The sequence below is a fragment of the Agelaius tricolor genome, unplaced genomic scaffold (assembly GCF_023055355.1).
Source record: "Agelaius tricolor isolate 1412-34295 unplaced genomic scaffold, bAgeTri1.0.p SCAF_39, whole genome shotgun sequence".
NCBI lineage: Eukaryota > Metazoa > Chordata > Aves > Passeriformes > Icteridae > Agelaius > Agelaius tricolor.
The window spans coordinates 3,627,501-3,633,655 of NW_027269299.1; the positions used below are offsets into that span (position 1 = coordinate 3,627,501).

The window sequence follows — 6,155 nt, forward strand, 5'->3', positions numbered from 1 at the left end:
GTCCTAGCACGGACGCTCATGCTCCACCTCCCCGGGGGCGGTGGGCGAGACGGGCCGGTGGTGCGCCTGGGGCTGCCAGGTGCGACACGTGCCCGAGGATCCCACCTCAGCTGGCGTGCACCAGCCCTCACCTTTGTTGCGCCGCGGGCTTTTGACGATGGCCCCTGACTCGCGCACGTGCTAGACTCCTTGGTCCGTGTTTCAAGACGGGTCGGGTGGGTAGCCAACATCGCTGCGGACCCTGGGCACCCGACCGCGGCCTGTCAAGCCCAGCCCAGCGGCGCCACGTGGTCAGGGTGCACTGAGGACAGTCTGCCCCGGTTGACAGCGGCGCTGGGGGCTGGAGGCCCTGGCCCCTGCACACCCGCGCGAAATGCCGCACTGCGGGGACGCCGCCCCCATCCCCTCTCCCCAGGAGGGGGAGGGCGGGGGAAAAGTGATGCCCCCCAACACGGTGCCGCTGACGGGGGGGAGGAGGGTGCAGCGGCAGTCCTCTCCCTCGGCCCCGGGATTCAGCAAGACCTGCTGCCTGGGGGCTGTAACACCCACCGCCACTCGCGCGGCGCCAGGGCCTTCCCAGCCGACCTGGAGCTGGTTGTGGCACACCACCGCGGAGGAAATGCGCCCGGCCAGGGCCTGCCGCCAGCCGAGGGGGGGGTCTCTGCGCCAGCCCGCCCCCCCAGCTCGCCCCCACGCACGGGGTACGCCTGGGGGACAGAGGGGAGGCGGAGGCCAGGATCCGCCAATCCCGCGCCGGCCAACCGCAACTCGCCGGGTTGAATCCTCCGGGCGGACTGCGCAGGCCCCACCCGTTTACCTCTTAATGGTTTCATGCCCTCTTGAACTCTCTCTTCAAAGTTCTTTTCAACTTTCCCTTACGGTACTTGTTGGCTATCGGTCTTGTGCTGGTATTTAGCCGTAGATGGAGTTTACCACCCTCTTTGGGCTGCATTCCCAAGCAACCCAACTCCGAGAAGCCCCGGGCCCGGAGCACCAGGGGGCCACTACGGGCCTCACACTGTCTGCGGGCTACGGCCTCGATCACAAGGACTTGAGTCCCCCGAGAGCGCCGCCGGGGAGGGGGGCTTCTGTACGCCACATGTCCTGCGCCCCACCACGAGGTGAGGATTCGGCGCTGGGCTTTTCCCTCTTCGCTCGCCATTACTGAGGGAATCCTCGTTAGTTTCTTTTCCTCCGCTGACTAATATGCTTAAATTCAGCAGGTCGCCACATCTGATCTGAGGTCGCAAGCCCAAAGCTTGGCTGCACTGCGCGCGGGGGCGCACGTGGAGACGGCCGCCTTGTCTCCCCCGCCCGCTACGCCGCCCGCCTCCCTCCTCTCCACGCTCCCAGAGGGAGCCGGAGAGAGAGAGAGAGAGAGGGAGCGCGCAGGTGCGATCGAGCGACGAGGAGACGGAGAGCCCCATCCCGGAGACGAGAACTGAAAAGGGAGCGCGGCAGAGATGGCCCCACGCGGGAGGTCCGGCCGGGCGGCGGCGTGCGTGACGGCCTCGGCAGGGAGAGAGAGAGGAGATACGGGGCCCCTCGGCGCGCCCCGAGACCGCGACAGAAGAGGAGGGGGCGGGCGAAGGGAGGAGGGGGTCGGAACCCCTGTCCCTGGTGCTCTCACCTCGCGCGTGGCAGCACGGCACGGTACTGCCGCGGTTCCCACCCACAGACAGCCGCCCGTGCAGGGGGGAGGCCGGGGGCGAGGCCCGCGCCTCGCCTCCCCTTCTCGCCCTCCTCTCTTTTTCTCTCTCGGCCCTCGGCGGCGCCTTTTGACACTGTCTCTCGCTCCCCCCAGGCCACCGCGCTACTGCATCCACAGCACGGTCCTGGCGAGGACGAGCTCCACCCCAACGGCTGGCTCTGGGAGTGGGGAACTACAGAGCGCTCCCCGAGTCTGCATTTAGGGGGACGAAGGCGCTGCACGGCGACGATGACCGCGAGTACGACAATGCCTGCCGGGCCGCAGGGAAGGGATCGAGGCCGCTTAGGGAAACGCTTCCCTCGCCAAACCCCTGACCTCCTTCCCTCTGGGCACCGGCAGGACACTGCCGCCGCCGCCGCCGGCGCCCGCCGCGGGCGACAGGCCTGCGAGGCGACCCCAGCCGCACCGCCGGCATGGCCCCTGGACGGCCATTGATCGTCAAGCGATGCTCAGACAGGAGTAGCCCCAGGAGGAACCCGGGGCTGCAAGTGCATTCAAAGTGTCGATGATCAATGTGTCCTGCAATTCACATTAATTCTCACAGCTAGCTGCGTTCTTCATCGACGCACGAGCCGAGTGATCTACCGCTAAGAGTTGTCTGGCTTTCGGGCAGCGCTCATGCCAAGCGGCCCCTTTTTTTGTTACTCTGGTGCTGAGGATGCGCAAGCACGCGCCTGGCTTCGACCGTATGAGCACTCAGAAACGGAAGGGGAAAAAAACCACTGGAGAACCCATGCTCTGAAGGCCGGCCAAGAGGCGGGGGAGCCCGCGCCCCTGACCGCCTCCCCCTGTGAGGGGAGACGCCGACTTCACAAACGCCGTCATTCGGAGGCGGCCCAGGCGCCCGGGCTCGGCCCAGCCTCCAAGTGGAGGGCCAGACGGTGCGCGCCAGAACGTGGGAGGGCATGGCGGCCCACCCTCTTCTCGCTTTCACGGGATGACATGCACAACACACACTGCACGCGGGCGGGGGCGCACGGCCATTGGCCCCCGCACATGCCGGCTGTCCCTCGGCCCCCGAGGCCGCAGGCCTTGTGGAGCGCTGCTGCGCAGCCGGCTTTTCTCTTCCTGCACTGCACAGCCTTCCCCCGGGTCAAGACGGCACGTCACAACGACCGGCCCCCGCCGGCGCGCCTCCCGTGGGACCGCTCCCCTACCGGGCAGGTGAGCAACTGGCGGACGCGCTCCACCGCCGGCCCCAGAGGCGGGCACCACCGAGACCTGAGCCGGCGTCTCCGGCGCCCGAGGGCTGCCGGACGGCAGACCCCGCCGCCGCCAGGGCCGCACTCCCGGGACTGCCGCCGCCGCATCGCATCGCCGGGGCCCCTTACCTCAGGCACCCGCCCAGCGGAAGGCGGTATGGCACTGAGCCGGGGGGCAACACCCGCTCTCCTCATTTGCACGCAGAGACCAGGCAGGGAGAAGCGCCTCCGCGGCCGCCCCGCATGCCTTCCTGTGGCCCACACGCAGCTGGGAAGGGTGATGGAGGACGCGACGAGCGGGGCCCGGGACGGGACCACAAACGGGCGACAGCGGGCGCCTTCCGGCTGACCGTCCCCACAGGGAGGGACACCCGTTGAGCAGCGCCGCCACCACTCAGCATGGGGTCGCGCGTGCTCCCGGGCCTCTGCTGCTGGAGGGCCCGCCAAGCGCTCACCCCCCACCAGCGGGCGGTCGAGCCAGGGGACGGCCGGCGGACGACAGTGCCGCCGGTGCGCGTTTGAGGAGAAGAGGCCATCAAGGGGAGGAGAGGCGCCGGACGTACTGGACGCGGCGCCGCGGGTTCCAGAGACCACGGTGGTGGGCTGAGGAGTGAGAGCACGGGCGGGCCCCGGCGGCCGCGACTCCGCGGCTGAGGAAGGGCAGAGAGAGTGTGCTCTCTGCCAGCGTTGCCCGTTATGACGAGGCGAGCGGGTCGGCCCCCACGGCCGACAGCTTGCCGCGGCCTCTCTGCTGACGACGGGCCGCGGGGGGGGGGGGGGCAGGGCGCCCTTCCCCGGCGCTGCACGGTTAACCCCCACGGCCCACGGCAGGACGACAACGGAGGAGCACGGCCAGTGGCGATGGGACAACCACCGCAGGGGATTGGCGGGAGTAACTGCTCCCCACCCCTCAGTGGCACCCCGCACGGCCACCGCCCGGCACGCCTGCTGCCGCCGGCACCACCGTCACCATGGCCTGCCGCGCCAAGCCGCCCGAGTCTTTAAACCGCCGCCCAGCCCCGCCAGCCCCTTTCAGAAAACCCTCAGCGTTTGACGACACCGAGGGAAAAAACCTGGGGGTACCGCCGAGGCGCGGAGCGCGAGGTACCTGGCCCTGGGGCGAGGGAAATGACCTGCATGGCCCTGTCGGGGTGCCTCCCCCGCTGCCGCCCTCAGGGGAGTGTCCACCCGCGGGGGTGCGCCCAACATCTGCCGCCACCACCGCCACGTCCTTCTCAGGGCCCGGGGTTTCCCTCAGTAGCAAGGCGCTGCGTGTCCGAGAGGACCGCCGTGGCTTGGGCCACCCCGCCGGCATGGGGGATGCGGGCCCGACCACCGAGCACACCTCAGGCGCGCATACACGCCACAAAGTGCGGCCCGGAACACCCGGAGGCCTCGGCCCTTGGAGTTCCTCTGCCACGGCGAGAAGGGGGCCACTCGGCCCAAAAGCGAGAAACTCTGCCGGCCGGCAAAAGTCCCGCTCCCCAGTGCGGGAAGGGCCGGAGGTGCTGCCTGCTCCGAGCCCCAAAGGCGCCCCCACCACCCGGCTCCCTCGCCCTTTACACCTCGGCCGCCGACGGGTGCTACGGCCAGACAGACGGCTGTCGCTCGACGGGCAAAGCAGTGACAAAAGGGACGGGCACGCCTCCAGGAGGGGCCATGCCGAGCTCCGCTCCCCCCCGGGACCCGGGCGGCTTTCTCGCATGCACACCGAGGAGAGCTGAGCTCGGGAGGACTCGGGCCGCGCCACGGCGCCCGCACGCGGCACGCCGGCGACCGGTGTTCGGCAGTACCGGCCGTGGCAGTGAGAGGCTCAGGGGCCCGCGGCCGCACCCCCGCTCTCTGGCAGGGATGGACCGGCGGAAGACCGGCGCAAGGCCGGGGTGGGGGGGGGCTGGTGTGGAGGGCGGTGGGGCAAGCCGCCGCTACAGCGGCCAGCGTGCCATGCTTCTAGGCCCGGCCACGACACGCAGTGTACTGCAGGGAGAGCCACGCCCGCGCGCAGCGTGGCGGGCACGCCTGGCACGCTTCATAGCGCCAAGTGGCTTTTTCCCCCTCTCCCGCTTCCAGCCCCCAGCGCCCGGAGGTGCCGCGCGCCTCTGATCTCTCTCTCTCTCTGGGGCTGACGGCGCGCGGCGAAGGGGAAGGGCGTGTGGCCCCCGGTGCTGACCAGGGCTGGCAGCCAGGGGCCGAGCGTGCAAACATAGTGGGCATGCGAGTGACGCTACTCGCACACGGCCTGCCAGACAGCCTGGCACGACGCGGCAGGCGCCAAGACCCATCGGTAATGATTGTTCCGCAGGATCACCTACGGAAACCTTGTTACGACTTTTACTTCGTCTAGATAGTCAAGTTCGACCGTTTCTCGACACTCCGGCAGGGCCATGGCCGACCCCGCCGGGGCCGATCCGAGGACCTCACTAAACCATCCAATCAGTAGTAGCGACGGGCAGTGTGTACAAAGGGCAGGGACTTAATCAATGCAAGCTTATGACCTGCACTTACTGGGAATTCCTCGTTCACGGGGACGAATTGCAATCCCTGATCCCCATCACCAATGGGCTTCAACAGGCTACCCGCGCCTGCCGGCGGAGGGTAGGCACAAGCTGAGCCAGTCAGTGTAGCGCGCGTGCGGCCCCGGACATCTCAGGGATCACAGACCTGTTATTGCTCAATCTCGGGTGGCTAAACGCCACTTGTCCCTCTAAGAAGTTGGACGCCGACCGCTCAGGGGTCGCGTAACTAGTTAGCATGCCAGAGTCTCCTTCGTTATCAGAATTAACCAGACAAATCACTCCACCAACTAAGAATGGCCATGCACCACCACCCATGGAATCGAGAAAGAGCTCTCAATCTGTCAATCCTGTCCGTGTCCAGGCCGGGTGAGGTTTCCCGTGTTGAGTCAAGTTAAGCCACAGGCTCCACTCCTGGTGGTGCCCTTCCATCAATTCCTTTCAGTTTCAGCTTTGCAACCATACTCCCCCTGGAAGCCAAAGACTTGGGTTTCCCGAGAGCTGCCCGGCGGGTCATGGGAATAACGCCGCCGGATCGCCAGTCGGCATTGTTTATGGTCGGAACTACGACAGTATCTGATTGTCTTCGAACCTCCAACTTTTGTTCTTGATTAATGAAAACATTCTTGGCAAATGCTTTCGCTCTAGGCCGTCTTGCGCCGGTCCAAGAATTTCACCTCTAGCGGCACAATATGAATGCCCCCGGCCGTCCCTCTTAATCATGGCCCC

The 6,155-nt window shown here is 67.5% G+C and overlaps 1 non-coding gene and 1 pseudogene across 1 annotated transcript; both read right to left on the reverse strand.

Moving 5' to 3' along the window:
• The window catches only part of LOC139603537 (28S ribosomal RNA), a 4,794-nt pseudogene extending 3,547 nt beyond the window's left edge, over nt 1-1,247 (reverse strand).
• Nucleotides 1,248-2,154: 907 nt separating this feature from the next.
• On the reverse strand, nt 2,155-2,307 carry LOC139603533 (5.8S ribosomal RNA). The gene has a single exon (XR_011683712.1). It is a non-coding gene; the product is annotated as a 5.8S ribosomal RNA (ribosomal RNA).
• Nucleotides 2,308-6,155: the final 3,848 nt, after the last annotated feature.